The 25,098-nt window shown below is 44.5% G+C and overlaps 1 protein-coding gene across 23 annotated transcripts in view; it reads right to left on the reverse strand.

Moving 5' to 3' along the window:
* Positions 1-25,098, reverse strand: part of LOC138753237 (neurexin-3-like) — a 2,173,925-nt gene that overhangs the window by 716,336 nt on the left and 1,432,491 nt on the right. The window lies entirely within an intron of this gene.

The raw sequence follows: 25,098 nt of genomic DNA on the forward strand, positions 1-25,098 counted from the left end.
TAGAGCCCCCCATCAACGTGATCTACTGGGATGGATGTCTGAAGAAGGTGCGCAAAATCGTTGAGGACTCCTACCACCCCACTCACAGCATCTTTCAACCACTCCGGGCGGGAAAGAGACACCGGAGGATCAGAGCCAGTGCCATCGTGCTGAGAAACATCTTTTTCCCATGGGCGGTGAGAATGCTGAACGACCAAAGGAACTGCTCACACGAACCATCCGAGACTCTCTTGGCAAACAATATTTTTAATTTATTTATATATTTACATATGGGTCCTGCATATGTATTGTTTGTCTGTCTGTGTGTGTGCTTCACGCCGAGGACTGTTTCATTAATTTGGATGACAATAAACTTGAACTTGTGCTGTGTGTGTGTGGGCACCATGGTCTAGAGAAACACTCTTTCATCCAGTTCTATATGTATAATCAGATAAGCGAACTTCAACAAATGTACCCTCATAACATGGATAGAGGGTGTCCATTGCATTCACTCAATGATCGATGTGCTTCCAGATGTCAAGCTTCCGTAAAATCCACTTCTTATCAGGCAGCTAAGGTTGTAAGAAGTTAGTTCTAAAGTGTGACACAAGGTATACAGTACAGTATTTAGGTGCCAATAACATGGATAAGACGCCCAAAAGTGCAAAGGGTGAAATCACTTCCTTTGCTTTCCCTGCTTCTCACTGCATCTGAATTTAATTGCTATTGTGAATTGCAATCAGTAATTGTCCTTTGATCATCGGTGGTGGAATTCATCTGTGTGATTACAATTATTCAGACACGATTGAAACAATCAGTTAAGAAGGACGAGCTCTTGCAGATTGTAAGCCAACATATCTCTAAGGTACTGCTGGAGTCCATGAGCACCAATGATATCCATGTGAAGCTAACCAAGTGCACCTGATGAGGATGGCGATCCTTAAACCAGATCCTCTGTACAAAACAGATTGCAATCAGGGCAGGTCCACTGCCGAGACAGCTCAGCTGCCAACAACTTATCCTTCAATCATACGCTATGCTAAATCAGAATGAGGAAAACATGCCGGATGGACTGTGGATGAAATTTTTAAAAAAACTGCAAGATCTATGAAAGAAAATGCTGGAAACGCTCAGCCGCATCAGCAGACTTCTCATTTTGACGTTGAAGGTTGAAAACTCTTTGTCAGAGCTTTGATAACTTTGGAAAATTTTTCAGACTTTTTCTGCAAAGCCTGAAACATTCACTCTTTATCCCAGACCTACTGACTGCTTTAAGCAGTGGTCTTTATATAGCAAAGATAAAGATACGTAAACAACGTTTTGGGCTTGAGCCCTTCATCAAGGTATCTTTATCTATATAAAGGACATGCATACTGTTTTGACCTGCTGAGTTTCCCCAGCTTTGAGTTTTTACTTCAATCACGGTGTCTGCAGACTTTCCTGCTTCACTGGTGAGCACTTCCACTGCTTCATTTCAGATTTATAGCTTCTGATTTTGCTCCATCTGATTGTGAACATTCTAAAATCACTTGGACCAGGCTCCTCAGAAGAGCATCCTGCAGTAGATTACACCACTGACTACATGTCTCTCCTCCCCTTCTTTCCCCCTTCTCCCAACCCTCCCTCTTCTTCCTACTCCCTTTCCCCTTCTCTTCCATGAGGCTCTGGAAGAAGAAATATAAACAGAAGATGACAGACATTATACCCAATAACCATGCCCCTGTTGGTTAAACCTCAATTCAATCTCACTGAAAAGAAAAGCAAATTGATACCAAGTCATTTGGGAGGCAGGTTGAACATAGGCCCTTTGGCCCTTGATGTTGTGCTGACCTATATGTTCCTACCAAAAAAAATCTAACCCCTTCTTATCCCATAACCCTCTGTTTTCTTTCATCCATGTGCCTGTCTTGGAGTCTCTTAAATGCCTCAAATGTTGTCTGTGTGGCGATGGATCTAACAGCATGGAAGCAGGCCTTTTCAACCAAGTTGTCTATCTACATTGATCCCAATGCCCCATATCCCTCTAAACATTCCCAAACCATGCACCTGTCTAAATATCTTTTGAATGCCTATACCACTTCATCTGGCTTGTTCCACATAATCCACCACAGTCTGTGTGAAAAGGGTGGCCCTTTTAAATCCTTCTCCTCTCACAAACCGAAGCTGCGTAGTTTTAGATTCCCCTACCTTAGGAAAAAGACAATGACTATTTACCTTATCTATGTCCCTCATAGTAATATATACATCTATAAAGTCACCTCTCAGCCTCCAATGTTCCTGGAGAAAAGTCTCGCCCTTATAACTCAAGCCCTCCAGTTCAACAACAGCTTCATAGTGAATACTCTCTGCACCTTTTGGAATCTTAAATATCCTCTGATCTCCCAGAGGGCTGTTAGTGGAGATCCTCAGGAAATTGGTCTTCAGGTGATCAATCAGGATTTCCAGGTCCGAGAGGTTAGTGTAGGGGACACCACAGTTAGCGTAGCAGTAAGCGCAACGCTGTTACAGCGCCAGCAACTGGGACCAGGGATCGAATCCTGCGCAGTCTGTAAGGAGCATGTACGTTCTCCCCGTGACTGTGTGCAAATTCCCTGCGGGCTTCAAAATGTACCAGGTCAATTTAGAGTAATTGGGCGGCATGGGCCTTTGGGCCTAAAGGGTCTGTTACTGTACTGTATGTCCAAAAAAAAATCTTGCAAGTCTTGTTATTCTCATGTGTCTTTTGCCCCTGTGGTTGAAGTCAAGAAGCCTCGGTGAGTTGGGTTAGTACACCTTGCCAATGGTGCACAGCAGCCTCAATGCTTAATTGGTGGAGTGAATCACTGCTCGGGATGGTGGAGGTAGTATCTCTAAATTCACTTCTATAGTCCCAGTGACTACTTTTGATACACTTCTCTGCTAAATGCTGCCAGATCTTTATAAAATAAGCTTGCACAGATTCTGCTGGCGCGTACAGCAACAATTCTAGTGAATTTAGGGATAAATCTTTTTCACAACGGAGCTACATTTACTATTTGAAAAAAAGAATGCACATGAAAAATGATGCAATTAAAGCCATTGATGTACTCCCCTTGGGTCTCATTAGCTGGAGTACAAAGTGGATGGTGGTGTGTAACCAGCTTCAGAGAATATTTTTAAAAAAAATCTATTGATAATAGACTGAAGTTAACAGAATGCTGGGTTGCATGTTGGAATAGTGACCAACTGTGCTCCATTGAGGTAGCTGCTTGGCTCATTCCTCGACCGGCCATGCATTGCTTTAAACGTCAGACCTATTGTCCCAGAGAATGCACCGCTCTTGGAAAGAGAAACATTTGCACTCACACCATACTTTTCCTCTCTCTTTCCAAACAGCCAACTGAAAAGCCTCCTCTAACTGTCTGGAATTTTCCCGATTGCATAATTTTCTATTTTTCTCAGTTCCCTGTACTGACCTAATGGTCTTTTAAAAAGTCCGATTGTCTCTGCCTCCATCACCATTCCTGGCAGCACATTCCATGCACCCACCACTCTCTGTGTGAAAAAACTTGCCTCTTACATCATCCCTGCACTTACTCGCAAGCACCCTAAAACTATGCATGCCCCCTTGGGGTTAACCATTTCTATCTTGGGGAAAAAGCCTCTGGCCATCCATATGGTCAATGCCTTCTTATCATCTTATACATCTCTATCTGGTCACCCCTCATCTTCCGTCGCTCTAAAGAGAAAAGACCAAGTTCACTCAACCTATTCTTGTAAGGCCTGCTCTCCAATCCAGGCAGCATCCTTGAGAATCTCCTCTGCCTCCTCTATATCATCCACATTCTTCCTGTACTGAGGTGACCAGAACTGATCCCAATATTCCAAGCATTTCCTCCATTTCTTGGTGCTTTGGTCTTACCCTCCCCTTCCCTCTTTTCCTTCTCTTCTCCACATCCCTAGTCTTGATGAAGAGTTTCAGCCTGAAACAGCGACCATTTTTCTTCTCCCAATGATGTTGCTTGACCCATTATTTTGCTCCCACCGGATTGTGTTTGCCTTCAGATTCCAGCAAGTGCAGTCCCCTGTGTAGCTCTATTCTTTTTGTTAAAGAGATGAAGTTCAGAACCATTTACAGTGGAACTAAGATTCCATGAAGTTTTTCTATCATGGAGAGAAAGGAATTTTCCCAAAACACAAGTCGGGTTGATACAACTTCCTTCTTTGGAGTAATTAGGAGTGGGTACGAAATCTGAATTGCATTAAAAAAATGTACAGAGCAATTTGACAATGGGAGCCCAGAAGATAGGGAATGTTTTAGTGGAGTTGGTGCAGTGCCATTGATAAAGGAAGGGCAATATCATAGGAGCAGAGATAGGCCAGCAGTGCAAAGTGAAGGGAGGAAAGTTTAGGGGAGAAATCAGGGGTAGGGTTTCTACACTGAGAGTTGTGGGTGCCTAGAATACCTTTCCAGAGATAGTGGGAGAGGCTGAAATATCGTGGGCATTTCTTCGGCAGGCACGTGGATGGAAAAAAATAGATGAGGTCGGAAGGGTTTAGACTTTTTTTGGTAGGAATATATAGGCCGCACAACATTGAGGGCTGAAGGGTTGTAGTGTTCCACATCCATGATCCACGTAAGCACTCGGCTGTGAAGGGAGTTCTCAATTATCTACCTGGTATACTTCCACAGTTTTCAGACGATGCACGGGGAGAGATGTTACATGGCTCAGTCCTCTGGTGACTCCTTCCAACTGAGTGAACTGAGAATTGGTCATTCCGCTTTCATTCAGCCACAACAGGTTTTTTATTTTCCTCCCCCAACCACCGCCAAAATATTCCTCTAAGCCTCCATGCCAGACAATCAATTTCTCTGCTGATCCGTTCATGATTGTTCCAAGCCTTTCAATCAAAAATGGGCTGACATTTCTCCCTCACAATGGTCGCATTATTGATGCATGTAGCCACGCCGATATTTGATGTTTAAGGACCGGCAAAAACAGTGAGATTTTATGGAATTAAGCACAGAACATAAGACCTGCACACCAGATTCAGGAACAGCTGCTACCCCTCCACCATCAGGGTCCTCAACAACAAACTCAATTAGGGGCTCACTTAAAGGACTCTTGCTGATTTGCTTCTCTCTCGGTATTGCACAGTTTGTTTACATTTCTTTATTTGTTTCCATGTAGACAGATCTTCTTGAGTCCAGTTTTTGCACAACCAATCAGTACAAATGCTGCCTGCAGTACAGGAAAAAGAAACTTAGGGTGTATGTGATGTCATAGATGCACTCTGACAATAAATCTGAACTGACATCTTTATATGCATGTAATATATAGATATTATACAGTACATAAAGATATAACACACACATACACATAAATACATAGATATATTGTAAATATGTGTGTGTGTGTGTGTGTGTGTGTGTGTGTGTGTGTGTGTGTGTGTGTGTGTATGTGTGTGAGATTATATACATATACACGCACACACACATATATATAGTAGAACCCCAATTTAACGCAACCCGATTTAATGCGAATCCGGATATAACGTGATGAGTCATTAGACTCGAGCATTGGGCTGCCGCTGGGAGTGGGGACTTCAGGCTGCCGTGGGAACCAGGCTGCCATGATGAGTGGGGACGGTTGGTTTACTAAAAATTAATTTATGTTTTAATTTCAACTGTAACTACAGCAATTTATCGAAACCCCGATTTAACGCAACCCCACTTTTCTTGCAATGCAATTTTTTGAACTCAATCTATTGTGTTTTAATGGAGTTCCACTGTGTGTATATAAATAAATAGACACACACACACACACACACACACACACACACACACACACACACACACACACACACACACACACACACACACACACACACACACACACACACACATATATATGCATAAATGAAGACAATGTTAGATGATAATGAACTTGAAATTGAACTGCTGCAGCTTTTCCAGATATGCAGGGCCCACAAAGGTGATGTTCAGACACCCCTTTTGCTTCAGAGGTCTGCAAAATGAAAGCAAAATAATTGGATGCTTTTATTTCAGTTCAAAAGTGGTTAGAGTGAATTTGACCATACTGCCCCCGTTCATTGTACAACAGGACAAAGGTTATTCTAACCTGATCTTCAGATCCACTTTTCCACTTAAATTCAAAGCATCTGTCCACCTAACACTGAAGTGGAAAACAACCAATTTCCACATGTATCTGAGGTAGAGAATCCCAAAGACGCAGAGCCTCTTGGAGAGGGAATGCTACCTCAGGGCCATTTTAGATGGGCAATCTCTTCTCTCAAGGCTCAAGTTTCAGAGTTCTCCAGAAGGAGGTACATTCTCCTCACCTGCTCTGATGTGGAAGGAGAGTTGGTTTCAGGATGTGTCCCGCCATTTTTTTCCCGGAGGAAAGACCATAAGACATAGGAGTAGAAATGGGCTATTCAGCTCATTGGGTCTACCCCACTATTTAATCACGTGGTGATCCATTTTCCCACTCAGCTGTCTGGCCTTCTCTTGATAACCTTTGGTGCCCTGGCTAACCAATAACCAACCAATCTCTGTCTTAAATACACCCAATGACCTGGCCTCCACAACTGCAAAAATTCCACACCCTCCGGCTGAATAAATTCTTACGCACCTCTGTTCAAAGCGGACACCCTTCGATCCTGAAGTCGTGCCCTCTTGTTCTAGACTCTCCCACCATGGGAAACAACCTTTCTGCATCTACTCTGCCCACGCCTTTCAACATTCAAAATGTTTCAATGAGATCCCCTCTCGTTTTCCTAAATCCCAAAGACGTGGCAGACTATGTATGTGGCAGGAGGCGGTGTCAAGTGTTAATGCTTCATACTAAGTATCTGCATCACCCAGGATCCGTGGCAGAACAAATGGTATATCTTAAAGAAGCTGTCAACACAAATCTATGCAAACAGTAGCACTTGCCAGAAAGATGTTCTCAATGGTGCCTTGCCAACCTGTTCCATATTTGCTGCTTGCACCTGTGTCAAGCCATCATGCAACCTGACATCTCTTTCACTGTTTACTTTGCATATCCTAAAGGCATTCATTCCTGCTGTAACTTGCAAGAGACACCCTTGAACATAGAGACAGAGAGCACTGAAACAGGCTCAACGCTCCACTACATCCATGCTGACCTTTGTGTCCATCATCACTGATCTCATTTGGCCACACTAGGTCCACATTCTTCAATGTCTTTCCTCTTTGAATGACTATAAAAAAAAAAGGCCTCTTAAATATAGTGACTCTATTTCATTCCTCCACCTCTTTTGGCAGTGAGTTCAACCACTCTGTTTTAAAAATAACCCCTCAGCTCCTGTTTAAAACCCCGCTTCTCTCTGCGTAAACCTGTGCCCTCATGTTTAACCATGTGAGGAAGATTTTGACTCCTCGCCATATCTTTGCCTCGCATAACTTTATGCAACTTGACCATCCCCACCCACCCACCCACCTCTGTCTCCTGTACTCCGGAGAAAACAATAGCTCCCCAGAGCCAAGGCCCTCCAATCCGGGCATCAAACTGGTGAATCTCTTCTACACCCTCTCCAGCAAATGTGTCATGGTTCCAAAAAAGGTGCTGGGTAGAATTCTGCTCAATATTCAAAGATGGTGCAGACGTCATGGGGTCAAAGGGCCTTTTCCTGTTTCTGTGATGGTTATTTCAAATTCACCATTGTGAATATTTACATTTTTTTAAAATTAAAATTTAGACATACAGCACAGTAACAGGCCCTTCTGGCCAACAAGTCTGTGCTACCCAATTACACCCAATTGACCTACAACCCCTGGTACCTTTTGAAGGGTGGGTGGAAACTCGAGTCCCCGGGGAAAACCCACACAGACACTTGGAGAACATACAAACTCCTTACAGATAGTGTGGGGTTCGAACCCCAGTCCGGTCGCTGGTGCTGTAACAGCTTTGTGCTAACCTCGCCGGCCCTATCTGTCTTACTCATTTATCCCTGCATATTTATTCTCTTTTTCTGGCTTGGCACATTGTGGTAATTCAAGTCTTACTATTGTAGTTTAGTGTAGCATATGTACATGTGTGTCTGCAGTAAGTCAGGATTTCCATGCATCTGTATGTATTTGACAACAAACTCTCATTCTCATTGAGGGAGCTTCCTGTTGTCAAAATAACTTGTGTTTCCTGCAATCTGATTAATTAATCGTGATTAAGTAAAAACACAGTGTTGGAGTAAGTCAGTAGGTCACACTGTGTACTTTATACAGCAAAGATAAGGATACATAATTAACATTTCAGGCCTGAGCCTTTGATCAAGGTATGACCAAAATGTAGGCAGGAGCCTAAATAAAATGGTAGACTTGGTGGTGGTGGTGGGGGGGGGGGAGGGGTGCAGGCCCACAGACAGAAGAAGGTGGAGGAGGGAGGGAGAGCACAAGAGAAAACAAGGAAAAGGAAGCTCCGTTGCTCCTTTTGTGGCCTCTTCTATGTCGGAGAGACTGGTCGCAGATTGGGAGATTGCTTCACTCAGCACCTCCTCTCCGTCCCGCAACCACAGCGACCTCCTAGTAGCCAACCACTTCGATTCTGAGTCACACTCCTATGCTCACATGTCTGACAATGGCCTTATGTACTATCCCGCCCTGGCCACCCACACGTTGGAGGAACAACACCTTATTTTCCATCTGGGCACCCTCCAGCCAAATGGCATTAACATTGACTTATCTGCTTTCTGCTAAACTTGCTTGCCTTTTTTCCCCCTCCCCCTTTCCTGTCTTTCCAGTTCTTCATTCCCCCTTTACCACCCAGCCATCCCTCCTCCTCCTCATTGCTGCTGTCCCCTCCCTCCTTTCTCCACTTATCATCTCCTGCCTTTGCCACCCCCACCCCACCATTTTGTTCAGTCGCATGCTGGCATTCTCTCATACCTTAATGAAGGGCTCAAGTCCGAAAAGTCGGTTCTGTATTTTTACCTCTGCTACATAAAAGACACTGTCTGACCTGCTGAGTTTCTCCAGCATTTTGTGTTTTTACAGAAAAAACAAGGAGGGGGGGGGGGGGGGAGGGATGGCTCTGTGAATGGAGAGGAAAGGGGGTGGAGAGCTGGCAAAAAGCAGACTGAAGCATAGGGAAGAGGAGGAGAACGTGGAGTAGTCTAGTAGAAACTGGAGAAGTCGATGTTAATGCCATCTGTTTGGAGAGTGTCCAGACGGAATATTAGGAGTTGTTCCTCCATGCTATGAGTGGCCTTGGTTTGGCAGAGCATGAGGCCATGGACAGATGTGTCGGCTCGGGAGTGGGACGCAGAAGTGAAATGGGTGGCCACCGGGAGCTCCCTGTCACTGACACAGACAGAGCAAAAGTGCTCAGTGAAACGATCTAGTCTTTCCGTTGTAGAGGAGGCCTCAACAGGATGCAATAGATGACACCCACAGATTAACAAGTGAAGGGTGGCTTCACTTGGAAGGACTGTTTGAATCCCCGAGTAATGGTGAGAGAGGATTAATTAATTGTGAAACAGTTTGGGGCAACTTACAGATGCTCTCAAAAAAAAACTTAATGTCCTTTATTTTCTTTGAAATCAGGATAAAAGATTATCGGGTGGGTTGTGAGCTACCTATTTTCCACATTCTCTTCCCCTGCCATCTGTTGAAGCACCCTCCCCCCACCTTGCCACCCATTAAGCTCAGGACATTTTTTCTTAATGTTTTATATTTTGAACTTTTGGAAATGAAAATAAAATTATAGGGGCTATAATTTGAGAAAAGAATGATGAGATAATTCAGCTCTTCTCCGCTTGCCTCCTTTGCCCTTACATCAAATGAATCATTTATTTAATGTGAGATTGTGTTCAAATTCTGAAGCCAAACTTCAGCACGCAATGTGCTGGGGGTGATTTAGAATTGCTAATTTGCCTCTAATATGTGGGTGATCAATATAAATGTCATTGGGTACCACCCGCTGTACTGGGTGATGGGAGCCATTGTTTGCCTTAAAGTGGTCATGCCTGCCATTGATTCATTCATTACATGAACTAAAAAAGTTATTTCCTATCCCCCATCCAAATTCTGTAAATAAGATACATTAACAGAATAAAATATAATTTAAAGGTGACCATGGGAGGTTTCAATTCAAATAGTCTGCTCCCATTTAATTATGGAGCCTAACTTTAAAGTAGAACATAGAACAGTACTGGAGAATTTTTTGAAGGGTGGGAGGAAACCAGAGCACCCGGAGAAAGCCCACACAGACACGGGGAAAGCGGCTGTGGCGGCATGGTTGACGTAGCGTCTAGCGCCACGCCGTTACAGCGCCAGAAATCAGGACCGGTGTTTGAATTCAGCGCTGTATGTTCTCCCCATATCTGCATGGGTTTTCCCCAGGGGTTCCAGTTTCCTCCCACCGTTCAAAACCTACTGGAGGGTTGTAGGTTAAATGGGTGTAAATTGGACTCCTGGGCTGGAATGGCCCATTACTGTGCTGTAGATCTAAATTTAAATTTAATGTACAAAGTCCTTACAGAGAGTGCAGGATTTGAACCCTGGACTCAATCAATGGCACTGGAAGTGCTTTGTGCTAACCGAGCTGCCCTTATCTATTCCTATCATTTCCTTTTTCTGGCTTGGCACATTGTGGTAATTCAATTTATACTATTGTAGTCGGCATATCTTATGAATCTATATGGCTGTAGCAAGTAAAGATTTCCATGCACAGTAGGGGTCCTTCAGTCCACCATGTTGGGCTGACCTACATAAATCTGCTCCACGATCAATCTACTTCCCACAGAAACAGGATGGCCAAACACAGTTTGCCGAGAAGTATTTAAAAGAACCTGCAGGATTCTGGATGAAGGGCTTGTGGACAGATGAGGCCAAGATGAACCTGCATCAGAGTGATGGCAAGAGATGTAAAGGAACTGCCCAAGGTCTAAAGCATGCCACCCTTGCCATGGTTTACATCTTACAGCGTAGCCTCTCAAATCATCAGTGATGCATCCACACTCTTCTGGAGAATGGTTCCGATCTGTCGCATAGGTGTTTCTGGATTTTCTGCTTTATGAAGAGAATTCTTCCATCATCAACAGTGGAGGATCTTCCGAGGATTAACCAGTCCCTTTTGGACCTCACCAGTAGGCTGTTTCTTCTTAATGATATTCTAAACTGTTGATTTTGGTCATCCTCAGGCTTGGGTGATGTCTCTTTCTGTTCTTTTCTTGTGCTTCAGCCTCATAACGGCTTCGTTGACTTTCATTGGGACAACTCTGGTCCTCATGTTGAAAAATGGCAACTACAGACTCCAAAGGTGATCAAAAGCTTAGAAGCAACCTTCTCTCTCTTACACCTGCACCAATGAAACGATTAAACATACCCGAGTACTCACAAACACCTGAGATGCCAAATGTTCCAAACATTATAGTTCGCTGAAATGCGGGGACTGTGTATAAATAGAATAGAATCTGGAATGTGAATTTTAGTTACATGTGAATAGTTTGATAACAAATTTAAAACTGCAACACATGGGGCAAATAAAGGAAAAAAGTTTCTTTGTCCCAAACATTATACAATCAGACGGCAAAACACTTGAACTTCAACTTGCACAGTATAGATAGTGTGAACACCGTTGCAACTCTAGTACTAATTTCCAGGGTTTCTTCATTCCATGGGGAGCACCTGAGGTCTGGCAGCTTCGAATCTTAGCAATTTCCAACAATTCAAGAACAACAGGAGGTATCCTGGCTGCTCCGCTCTCTCTTCTCCTCTCTCACCTGGAGGCCACCAACTCTGCAGGTCCATCTGGGATACTCTCTCGTTTGATGCGTGTCAGTGCCACGCTTCAATGAGCCACCAGGAGGAGTGGCTGGAAATGGTTCCCTTACCCAATGGTTAACAATCCACCTCGCAGTCAAGGATCATTCAAACCCTGCAGTCTGTAGCTCAGACAAAGCACACGGGAGACTGCAGTTGCAGTGATCTGGAGAAACAACAATCTGCTAGAGGAACTTCATGGGCCAAGGAAGCCTACAGGTCAAGCAGCAGCAGCGGGAGAAAAAAAATGATCAACATTTTGGACCAGAACACAGAACTTCTGGATCAAGGGTTCTGGCCCGAAACCTTAACCGTTCCCGTTCTCTCTCTGATGCTTCTCGATCCACTGAATTCCTCCTGAAGACTGTTAGTTAACTCAAACTATAAACTCATTCTGGACCAAAAAAATTCAAAGGTGACCTTTCTTCCACAGAAATCCATGTTATTTTAACCACATCATCCAAAAGGATTTAGGCTCCACGATGCTATCAGATAAATCCTGCGTATTAAATTTGCATTGCCTTCCTTTTAATTGTGTATTTTTCTTTCCTTACCATTGTTATTTTATTGTGTACTTCTGTTCTTCTACTTTATATCAGTGTTATTCACCTTATTGTTTGTTTTATTTGAAAGATATTTTCTAAATAATTTGTCTGTTGCTTGATACCGCACTGCAGCCTGCTTGAGGGGCACCCCATCCAGTCACTAACCTCGCCACGCAGCAGATTGTACAGTCTGCAGGATTCACTGCCACAACTCACCATGACCCCTTAGACGGCACCTTCCAAACCCACCACCTCACTTGTGAGGAAGGCGCAACAGTGACTGAACTTCCTGCGAAACGGGCAAGGCTACTGGCCACCATCACGTCAACTTTCTACAGGAGCTCTATTGAGAGTGTCCTGGTTGGCTGCATCACAGTGTGGAACGGTTGCTGCAGAGAATTGGATCGGAGGTCAATCCTCAGGACTGTAAGAGTGGCAGAGTGGAGCTCCCCCTCTCATTGACGTGATCTACCAGGATCATTGTCTGAAGAGGACTCGTAAAATCATTTTGAGGACCCCTTCCACCCCACACACAGCATCTTACAGCTATCCTTGTCAGGAATGAAATACAGGAGGATCAGAGCCAGCACTGCCAGGCTGAGGAACAGCTTCTTCCCATGGGCAGTGAAAATGCTGAACAACCAAAGGAACTGGTCACATCCAAGGCCCTCATATTCACAAAACACTATCTATTTATTTGTATATATGAACATTTGTCCTGTATTTGTATTGTCTGTCTGTATGTGTATTATGTCTGGCTGTGTGTCTACACGTTTTGCACTGAGGACCAGAGAATGCTGTTTTGTTGGATTGTATTTGTGCAATCAGATTATAATAAACGTCTTAATCTTGACCAGCTCAAATGGCAAGGGCACCATCCTGACTGAGAACTACATTGTCGGTCCTTCACCGTCACTGGTTCAACATCCTGGAACTCCCACAACTTCAGGTGCATCCATACTTCAAGGACTGCAATGGTTCAAGAAAACAGCTCACCACCACCTTCCCAACGGTAATTCGGGATGGACAGTTAAATGGTATCTCAGGCTGCAAATCCTATATCCCTTGACTAAAGGAGAAACTGTTGTGTATTTGAGGACTACACACAACAGAAATAACTCTGGGAAGAGCAGCAGTCACATGGCAAGGTGTCATGAGCGGCGATGTGAGAATGACATTTCCTACGTTTGAGGTGAGTGATATTTAGCATGTTACTGGGGGAGAACACCTTGACTTTTTGTTGGTTTTGCCGAAGGGGAACTTTTCTATCCACCTTAAAGAACGGAGACTGTCAAAGTTTAAATACGCTGTTCCATTTTTTTTCAGAAACCTGAGGAAGTTCGGCATGTCTCCGAAGTTTCTTGCCAACTTTTACAGATGCACACTGCATGCATGGGGCGGGAACTGCCCTGCCCAAGAACGCAAGGAACCGCAGAGTTGTAAGTGCAGTCTCGGTGCATGACACAAATTCCCCTTCTCCCTTTCCCTCCCCACCCCCCCTCAACTGCCCATACTTTTCAGCTGTGTTGGGAAAGTTGCCAAGACCATAAAGGACCCATCCTATCCCGATCACATCTCTCTTCTCCCTCCTTCTGTCAGGCAGATGATACTTGAGCTTCAAACGCAACCATCCAGGTTTAAGAACAGTTTGTTTCTTACTGTTATTAAACTCTTTAATAGATCTCTCACTGGCAACAGATGATGTCTTTGCACCAGTTTAACTGTACTTTGTTTACAGCCCTATTTGACAGTGTAGCACTACTCCCAACTCTGTTGTTTCTGTATCTGTTATGGTTGCACCTCCTGCTGTATGAGTTGACTTGTCCCAGATAGCACACTAGACAAAGCTTTTTAACTGCATCTCAGTGTACATGGCCAAGAACAATTCAATTTAATTCAAAAGGCAGCACCTCCATTTGGCTGATCAGATCACTGTTCAGGGTTCGAAGCTGGTGAAACACAAAATCTACGGATGCTGTGATTGTCATCAAAACACACCTAAATGCGAGAGGAGTTCAGCAGGTCTCGCAGCTTCCATAGGAGGTAAAGATATATTACTGACATTTTGGGCCTAAGCCCTTTCTCTAAGTTGTATCGTTGTGACAAGCTGTGCTATTTAGCAAGGTCTGGTACAAGGTCAGCAGGCAGATCTCCCCGTGATATTGGGACTCTGCTGCTGGGTTCCATAAACTCTGCCGAATTAGCTACTATATTAGTAGTCAAGTGTGTCCACTGCTGCCCTGTGAAATGGAAACATTGCTGCTTCTTCGAAGTTTTGCACCAGTTACTGATCATGTTCCAAGTTTCAAATTTCAGATTTTTTTTCAAAAGTCAGATTTATTGTCAGGGTACCTTCTTGACATCACATACAAGCCTGAGATTCTTTTTCTCGTGGGCCAGGCAGAATTTCTACTTCTCAGTAGTGCAACAAAAACTTTATTCAAGGGGGGTGCTACTGTTCTTTAACCTGGTGGAATGAGTTGTGTGGCACCTGTACTGGGTGGTGTGGATCCTTGATGATTGCTGCTGCTCTCCGAAGGCAGCTTTCCTCGATGGTGAGGAAATACAACCTGCCAACATACAATGCTCTTACAGAGAATGTAGACTGTATTCTAAAAGTAGATTGACCAACATACAGTGCTCTTACATGGGATACATCACCAGTGTTCTTAAAGCTTATGGGCAATATATGGGGATATTTGGAGTGTCCGTAAAGTGAATGGACAATAATGTAACAATAAAAAATATGCCCAGAGGTATAATCGGCATGCAGAGCAGATTTATCAAGAATCATGGGCGAGAACTTCTCAGGATGTTCAGAACATTGATGATCCCCAAGCTTCCTGACCATTATAGAAAGAAATGCTAATTCCTCAACACAGAACTGGTGGCGTTTCTCAGTAAAACCTGAACTTTAATCCCCGATGTTCATGATTAGTACTTGTGCTAGGCCTTCACGTCCACTGTCACCTTCAGATTTCCTCAGCTTTCAGAGAATAAACTCCAGAGGAAGCAACAGAACCTGGGGCCATGACTTGAGGATAATAGGCAAACCATTGAGGACCGAGATGAGGAGGAATTTCTATACCCAGAGGGTGGTAAATCTGTGGAATTCTTTGCCACAGAGGGCAGTGGAGGCAGGTTCATTAAATATATTTAAGAGGGAATTAGATATATTTCTTCAGTATAAGGGTATTAAAGGTTACGGAGAGAAGGCGGGGACAGGGTACTGAACTTTAAGATCAGCCATGATCTCGTTGAATGGCGGAGCAGGCTCGAAGGGTCAAATGACCTACTCCTGCTCCTATCTTCTATGTTTCTATGTTTCTAGGCTGGAGTAGATAACAGAGCATGGTTTGGGATTTGATCTCCATGTCCAGCAGCAGGTCAGGGAATTTCCAGCTAAGATTCTTACCTTGGGTCTTGGAGGGTTAGCATGAGCAGTTCATTCAATAGTTCCACTGCTTGTGGGAAGAAGCTGTTCGTCAGCCTGGTGGGGCTGGCTCTGATTCTCCTGCATCTTTTTCCCAATGGAAGCAGTTGAAAGATGCTGTGTGCAGGGTGGTTCGGGCCCACAATGACTTTGCGCGCCCTCTTCAAACAACAATTCTGATGCCTGAATTATTTTTAAGACTATAAGACTTTGGAGCAGAATTAGGCCATTCAACCAATTTAGTCTGCGCTGCCATTCGAATCATGGATGACGTATTTATCCTCTCAAACTCATTTTCCTTCTCCCCATAACCTTTACCATTCAAGAACGTGCTAACCTCTGCTTTGAAGAGATCTACACAGTCGCCCGTGGCGACAAATTCCACAGATTCACCACCCTCTGGCTGAAGGAAAAAGACCCCTCTAATTTCCCATTTTCTCTGCATTTGGTAACTTTTGCAGCCTTGTATTCTGATGTATATAGCAAAGGTGCCTTTCATTCTCAGTTTGTTCTGTTCTACTGCATGTTTTTGTCCTACTTGGTATGCCAGTGGTTTGTCCACTTTAAGCGGCCTCTCCTTGCCAATTATAGATGTCACCCGTCATCTCTTCACGTGCGATGCCATCTGTTGCTTAGGCAGTAATGTTTTATGGAACATTTATCGAGGCTGGATTTCTCGTTCTTTTTCTATACAAAATCATTTGAATGATCAAATGGAATGGAAAATTGCTCTTAAATGCTCCTCTCCTCCTGCAGCCACCTCCCCTCCACACTCCCAGCATGGTTGCGCTGCATTAAAAAACCATTGGCTGGAGGAACTCAGTGGAATGAGCGGCATCAGCGGGAGAAAGAGATTGGTCAAAATATTTTAGGCTGGGACCCTTCATCAAGAGTGAGGGTGCAGAGGAGTGATAGCCAGTACGATGAAGTCAGGGCGGGTAGGGTTTGCACAGTTTGGTGTTTTCTCACCTCCTGCTCTGTAAATAACTTTGACAGAACCTATAAGGAGATCAAAAAGTGTCAAATATGTACTTCTGAAGTGCAGTCATTGTTGTAATGGAGCAAAAATTCCTAGTAATGGGTTGATAATAATAATCAATATGTTTTAGAAACTGGTGACAGAGGAATAAATACTGGCCAAAGGGAAACCAAGTCAGTACTGAATGAGAGAGTGAATCAGGCCCTTTGGCCAATCCCCTCTGTGCTAACCATATAAGTATTCACCTTTACCAGTACATACATAGAAGATAGAACAGTACAGCAAAGGAAGAGGCCACTCGGCCCGCATGTCTGTGCCAAATCAACCTACAACTCAGCTGCTTACATCTAGACGATATCCCTCCATCCCCTTCAAATTCGATCCAGAAGCCTCTGAAATGCTCCTACGGTATCAGCTTGCACCACCACTCTGGGCACCCGTTCCAGGCACCCACCACTCTGTGTGTAAAATAGTTGCCCCGTACATCTCCCTTAAGCATGCCCCCCTCATTTTAAACACATGATGTTGCGCGTGTGACGCTTTTACTCAGGTGAAAAGATTCTGACTATCGTGTCTTTACAAACCACTCTCAGGTCTCCCCTTGGTCTGTGAAGAGAACGAGAACACGCATCATGCCAAGATGTATACCAGCTATACAAGTAGGTTACAAGCAGGCAGAAATATTATGTTAGGTTGCCTCCTTCTGCAGAAAAGTGGATGACGGATTAGGAAATCTGAAGTTCCTTAAGGATGTGGGAATCCTTGTACATAAGTGGACGAGAGGTCATGTGCTGAGGCAGAAGACAATTAGCAAGATAAATGCTATGATTTCCTTTTTTACAAGAGGATATGAATTTGAGAGTGGGGATACTTTAAGAGTTAAAAGAGCCTGAATTGAGACCATCCCTGGAATATTGGGTACAATTCTGGCCTCCTTACCTAAAGATGGATATAATTAATGTAAAGGGAATGCAGGAGACACATCAGGCTTATTCCAGGGATGGGAAATGATAAAGACAGTGAGTTTATTATAGTATACATTGGACAGTGTGCATGTGCACCAAAATTCTTACTTGCTGAAGCCAAACAGGCTTTTGTATAAAACAAAACTATATAGTAAACTTAAAAAAGGCAATAGATACATCAGGACTGAAACACAAAAGCCTGCAGACACTGTGATTGGAGTAAAAGCACAGAAAGGCTGGAGGAAGTCAGCAGGTCTTACAGCATCCATAGGAGGTAAAGATGCATATTATCGATGTTTCAGGCCTGAAAGGTAGCAGAGTGAAGAGAGCATGGCCTGAGTGATGGGGGTCTTTGACGATAGAGGCTGCTTTTTTAAGACACTCCCTCATGTAGATGTCCTCGATGGGATGAAGTCTGGTGCCTGTGATGTCGCAGACTGAGTTAACAGTCCTCTGGAGTTTATTCTTGTCCTGAGAGTTGACACCCCCCCCATACCAGGCAGTGATGCAACCAGCCAGAACGCTCTCCACCTGTAGAAGTTTACAAGAGTCTTTGGTGGCGTACCGAATCTCCTCAGACACCTCACAAAGTGTAGCCGCCGGCGAGCTTTCTTGGTGATTGCATCAACATCATCACCATCCATGCAAGTTGCAGACAGTCCTTTGGTGCTACCTGGACGGTCAGTGATTAGCGTCACAAAAGAAGGTTCAAGAGTCTGACGGCTGTTGGAAAGAAATTGTTTGTGAACTAGGAAGTGCTGGTTTTCAGGCTTCTGTATTTTTCTGCCCCAAGTGAATGTTCTTCACTCTTCACTGTTAACACAACACCAAATCTGACCAAATTCTCGATCAGGTTATGGTTTGGCCTCCCCTTTTGTTCGCCAAAGCTCCTGGTAAGGATCTTGGGGCATCTTTGCCAGGTTAAAAGGCGCTATAGAAATATAAATTATTTTTTACTTGCAGTACTGAGTGCAAGTAACCTCTTATTCCTTCATGCAAATCTAATGATGATTCTAGTCCATAAAGCACAGGAAATGAGAAACCAAGTTCTTGTCAGGAACTGGGAGGCAGAGAAGCCTTTTATGTCCTTGGTACACAAACCCTCTCCTGGATCCTCACAGAGGAGGATCATTTGGGGACGATCATTCCAAATATCCCCACATATTGAAGCTTTGCAGATACCTCTGAATGAAGAGACACAGGAGCCTGAAGACTCTGGAATCTGCTGGAGGAATCCATCCGGATGAGCAGCATCAGTGGGGGAGTGGGATGGGATGGGGTTTTGGGGGAATGGTCGACCTTTCGGGCTGAAACCCTTCAACAAGACATGAAGATTACATCCTCTTTTTCTTCCCTGGAAGTCTTTCAGGCCGAACATGACTTCAGTGAAGACTTGCTTGACTGCAGTGCAGCCATCTAATAGGGTGGCATGGTTGGTGTGGCAGTTAGCGCAACGCCTTTACAGCGCCAGCAATTGGGGCCGGACCTGGGTTCGAATCCTGCGCTGTCTGTAAGGAGTTTGTGCGTTCTTCCTGTGTCTGTGTGGGTTTTCTCCAGGGGCCCTGGTTTCCTCCCACTCTTCAAAAATGTACCGGGGTGTAGGTTAACGGGGAGTAAATTGGGTGGCCCTGACTCGTGCGGCTGAATTGGCCTGTCACAGAGCTGTACGTCTAAATATTTTTTTTTAAATAGAAGAGGCGGAAAAATGTTAGCCAGCTCTGTTGCAGTCTGTGCAGTTATCCTCAGAAAAGGTCAGGGAAGAAATCTACTCATTCTCACAAGGTTTCTGAAGCAAGTTTGCCCACACTTCACTTGCATTTTCCAAGGTCACTCTGTGGCGTACCTTGACTGGTCTTTATTGTGAACCAGGCATATCAGCGTTTAACCGCAATCTATATTTTCAGCAGGAGGTTCTCAGTATGTGCCCCACGTTCTCTGGCCCATTAAACTCAGCCTGCAGCCAGTCATGCTGCCAATAAAGGGCATGCCCCGAGTTGCAGAAAGCTGCTGCAGGCATGGGCACTTTGGGGTCACGTCTGTCCTTTCAGAGTTTGCACTTTTTCCCAGGTCACGGTTTTCAAGAATCGGACAAGTGACAACAACTTGCCAAATCACACATCGGCTACCAATAAATGCCGCTTGTACCTGTATGTGAGAGTTTGTTCTGGGGAATGCATGCATGAAAGTGCACTTGAGATGTATCTACTATAGTTATTGCCTTAACTAGCTGTAGAGACCTCTGAGCAGGAGACCACTGCAAAAAAACCCCAGAATATGTACGACAAGAGTGAAATGCAGAAGGCTTCAGACACTGTGAATGTAGTAAAAACACACATTGCCATATGCCATGCAATAATTGCGTTTTGGGGACCACTTTTCCATGATAAATTTGGCAGCTCAACTTTTACACAAGTCATACTTTTGACCCTGGTAAGTACTTGTGTTGTTTAAGGCGTCGGGAACTTGGATGTTCGGAACTAGGTGGTAAGTCAGGAGCTCAAAAGGATGGGCCGGCCAAGGCAAGGGTTTGCAATCAGTACGTCGGGAGCTCTGACGGGTGGGCGGCCATGGCGAGGATCCGCAGTTGGAAAGTCAGGAGCTCCAGTGGGTGGGCAGCCGGGGCAGGGATCCGCAGTCAAGGCCTCAAGAGGTGGGTGGTAGAAGCGAGGGTTCATGACTGGGGCGCCAGGAACTCGGATGGCCAGGCGGCCGGAGCGAGGATCTGCAGTTGGGGTGTCGGGATCTTGGATTAGAGAGCAGCCGGGGCATTGGGAGATCAGATGGGCGGGCAGTCAGAGCATCTGGAGCTCGGATTGGAGGACGTTTGGGGCCATAAATGGGGGAGAGGGGTCAACTTTTACATGGGGTATATGGTAAATACATAATTTTTTTGGCCGTGAAAGGGGGGAGATATCGACTTTTATACGGTATTGACTATTATACGAGTTTATACAGTGAATGCTGGTGGAACTTAGCAGGTTTTGCAGTGTCCATAGGAGGTAAAGATATATTACCGGCGTTTCGGGGGATGGCATTAACATTGACTTCTCTGGTTTCCGTTAACTCCCCCCCCCCACCTCATCTTTGTCCCCCATCTCCTTTCCTCTAGTTCTCTTTCTCTCGCTCTCTCCCCTTTTCCCTCTGACCACTTGCACAGAGTCAAAATCAATTCTCACCTTCCCTCTTATCATATCCAATTAACATTTTTTGTTTGTTGGTCTGGTTTCCTCCCCCTCCCATTCTTCCACCTTCCTCTCTCAGTCTTTATTGAGATGCCTGTCTGCTTTTCGCTTACACTGTAAAGAAAGGGCTCAGGCCCGTCTGTAATATATCTTTACCTCCTATGGATACTGTGAAACTGGCTAAGTTTCTCCAGCATTTACTGTATGTGGTTTAATGCAGGTAAAGATGACCCTTTATAATCTCAGCAAGGCCAAAATACTTTATGATCATTTTTTTCCTCCTGTGCAGTTAAAGTCATGCTATGGGACACAAGATTGTACAATATGTGATTAAAAAAAAGGTTAATTAGGTGAACTTATGATGAAAATATCTGCTCCAATGTAAAACCTGGACTTGTGTTTCCCATAACTGAATTGCAACTTTCTTGGGTGGAAGTTGCGGAGGGATGATCACAGCATTTGCCTGGTATTGTGACACCAATATCTCTGAGCCAAAGGCCCTACAAAAGGCAGTGGACACAGCCCAGTACATTGCAAGCCACCAGAACATTGACATGGAACACTGCCGTTGGAGATCAGAAGCAATTATCAAGGATCCACACTTTCCACCACACATCTGTAGAAATTTGCCAGGGTTTCTGATGTCATATCAAACCTCTGCAAACTCCTGAGGAAGTTTTCTTCACGATGCCATTTGTGTGTTGTGTCCAGATGCACCTCAAGGATGCGTGCTTATCTCACTGCTCTACTCACTATATACCCATGACCATGTGTCCAATGCAATGTACAAATTTGCCGATGACACCACAGTTGTCGGCAGAATCACAATCGGCAATGAGGAAGTGCACAGGAGGGAGATAGATCAGCTCGTTGAGGTGTGTCATATCCTGCACTCAATGGTAGCAAAACCAAGGAGATGATTGTGGACTTCAGGAGAACGTGATCCAGTCCTCATCGAGAGGTCAGTAGTGGAGAGGGTCAAAACCTTCAAATTCTTGGGTGTCCACATCTCCAAGGATCTGTCCTGGAGTCTCCACATTGATGCAATCACAAAGAAGGTTCACCAGTGGCTATACACTGTGAGGTGTTTGAGGAGATTTGATATGTCACCAAAAACTCTTGTAAACTTTTACAGGTGTACTGTGGAGAGCATTCTGGCTGGTTGCATCACCATCTGGCATGGAGACAAGAGAAAACTCCAGAGGGTTGTTAACTCAGCCTGCGACATCACAGACACCAGACTTCATTCCATCGAAGATATTTACGAGAGGCAGCGTCTTAAGAAAGCAGCCTCTATCCTCAGGGACTCTCACCACCCAGGCCATGAACTCTTCACTCTGCTACCATCGGGAAAAAGGTACAGGAGCCTGAAGACGAGCACTCAGCGGTACAAGAACAGCTTCTTTCCCATTGCCATCAGATTCCTGAATGATCAATGAACCACAGACACCGCCTTATTTTGACTTTTTGTGCACTATTTTTATTTACCGCAAAACAACAAATTTCAAGACTTGTTCAGATTCACAGTGACTCCCAAGAACTTAAATTTGCTCATCTTCTCCACCTCTAATCCCTCCATGATAACTGAATTGCACATCTCCGGTTTTCCCTTCTTGAAGTCAACATTGAGTGGGAGGTTGTTGTGGGTGCACCGTTCAGCCAAGTTTTCAGTCTCCCTCCTGTATGCTGACTTATCGTCTCATCACCCCTTTTTATCCAACCCACTACTGTGGTGTCATCAACAAATTTGTAGATGGTGTTGTTATTGTACCGAGCCACACAGTCTTAGGTGTATAGCAGGGGACTAAGTATGCAGCCATGTGGTGCTCTGGTACTGATGGGGATTGTGAAGGAGATTTGACCCTCCTGTTCGTTGTAATCTAATATTCTGTAAATTGTGCCCTGTGCATGACTGTATGAATGTTTGAAATAATTTGCAAGACTGGTCGCAGAAGAACCCTTTGAGTATAATGTGACAAATAAACTTCAAGTCAGGCATCGATGTGTATTTTATGAGCATGTACACGGAGTGGGAGCCAGACCAATAACCTTCCAACTTGAGCCAAGAGTGCAACCAACTGAGCCAAAGCTGGCAATTCAGCAAAACAGAGATTGGCTGCAGTCCTAAAATCAAGCAATGATAACTTCCGTAATGAATGCTCTCTTTCTGAGGCTCGAGCTATTTCAGTTCCAAGCTAAAGCAGTCTGTTTTGTATTTTATCATGTTGAAGAATCAAGTAAGGTAGCCAGGGTGTCAACAAACTTCACTGGTGCCGAGAAGTCTAATACATATGCCAGTTCAAGGAGATACTTTGAAAGGCAGAGGAATGGCATGAAATGACATGGGGAACTGAGACATTTCTTGGGCGTCTTCACTGCCTAAACTGCTCAATTTAAGGAATGCCAGATTTGGCCTCAAGTGTTCAGTTCTCAGCAGTCACACTGCGGGCGAGCGGTGACACTATTTAGACCTGGGTGAAATTCCTGGGAAGACAGGACCTCCCAGGCCTGTCACACCGCGGTCCAAATTCCCTAGAAATTTAGGGGTTCCCACCCCCCCAGTGATGACATCATTACGCACTCACGGGAAGTCCTACTGGAAGTCGGAAGACTGTGTGTGTGTCTCTTATACATTTAGATCTTTAATCACACACACACACACACCCACACACACACACACACACACACACACACACACATATATAAAATGTATAGAGCAATTATAAATTTGGTTAAGACCAAGAGAAGGGTACACAGTTAATTAAATAGTATTTAAATGCAAGAAGAAAATAGCAGAATGAACTGATTTATTAGGCAAATTGAAGTTGAGAGATTTAAATGCTGAAATGACGACACAGTGTCGCAGCACGCAAGCGCTGATGTCACAACGCTGCCCCTGCTCAGCCAATTGCCGATTCAGACCGCAGGGAGAGGGTAGCCCATGAAAATGACCCAGGACTGTGATGCTACCTCTTGGGTAGGGCTGTGGACCTGGGTAATTTTCCCTGGCCAACATTTTCACACCGCTGGTTCACGGAAGGGTTCCTGGGAAATTTTCCCGGGAATCCCCATTTTACACGGCGGTGCGAACAGGCCTAGTGGGACAATACCGTTATAGCTTTGAGTTGCAGACAAATCGCGGATTATGGAGCAGAAACTCAAAGTGAGGCCGAAGATCGGATCAACCAGGATCTTCTTTACTGGAAGAGCAGCCTCCCTCGAGATGCAGTCCTGCTCCAGTTTTGTATTCTTTGGAAGCAGTGAAAATGAGAAGAAGCACAAGATGCAACTTGCAAGTGCTTCCTTTGGGACACTGTTATGATCAGGACCTAGAAAGGTTCGCCAAGATTCAGGTCTGTCATACAGCCAAGGTTCCTACATCTAGGGCAGCGGCAGGGTTTGTGCAGCAGGTTAGCGCAATGACATTGCAACGCCAATGAGTTGGGCCAGAATCCACTGCTGTCCCCAAGCCGTCTGGACATTCTCCCCGTGATCTGCGTGAGTTTCCTCCGGGTGCTCCGATTTGCTCACATGTTCCAAAGACATACAGGGTGAGTTGGTCACATGGGTGCTTTTGGGCGGCGTGCCCTTTGGACTAGAAGGGCTTGTTACCGAAAACTTAATAACATAACCTTACATATGTAAAACCCAAAATGGCCCATTAACAGGGCATCAGAGTCTGTAGGTATACCTCAAATGATTTCTTTGGAAAGTTCTAAAATTGTACTGTAGGGAGTGGATGCAACGAATCTAATGATTACATTTAGGAGAAAGCAAATTCAACACTTGAGAAATAAATGGAAACAATGGATTGGGTTGGAGGAAGCTTGGCATTATTTAAAAGAACGTAATCTCTGATTAAAAAAAACAATGCTGAGAAACTCAGCAGGTCAAGCTGTGTCCTTTATACAGCAAATACATAACCAACGTTTTGGGCTTGAGCCCTTCATCAAGGTGTTACCTCTGGTGTTCTGGTCAATCGCTACTTGGAGCAAAGAAGAATGAGGGGAGATTTGATAGAGGTATTTAAAATTATGAGGGGATGAAGTGGTTCTCATCCTCTTTCTTTCCACTCACATACCACTTTAAGCATTCCCTATGCCATAGATGCCCTATGATTATTAAGGGATTGATTAAGGTGGCATGTGATGGGAAAGGAAAAGGTTGAAAACCACTGTTTTAATCGTACCTCATTGACTCGTTATGTGCACGGTTTCATTACTCCAAAGGAAATGGGCCAATGACCATTTT

Source organism: Narcine bancroftii, chromosome 2 (assembly GCF_036971445.1).
Source record: "Narcine bancroftii isolate sNarBan1 chromosome 2, sNarBan1.hap1, whole genome shotgun sequence".
Taxonomy (NCBI): domain Eukaryota; kingdom Metazoa; phylum Chordata; class Chondrichthyes; order Torpediniformes; family Narcinidae; genus Narcine; species Narcine bancroftii.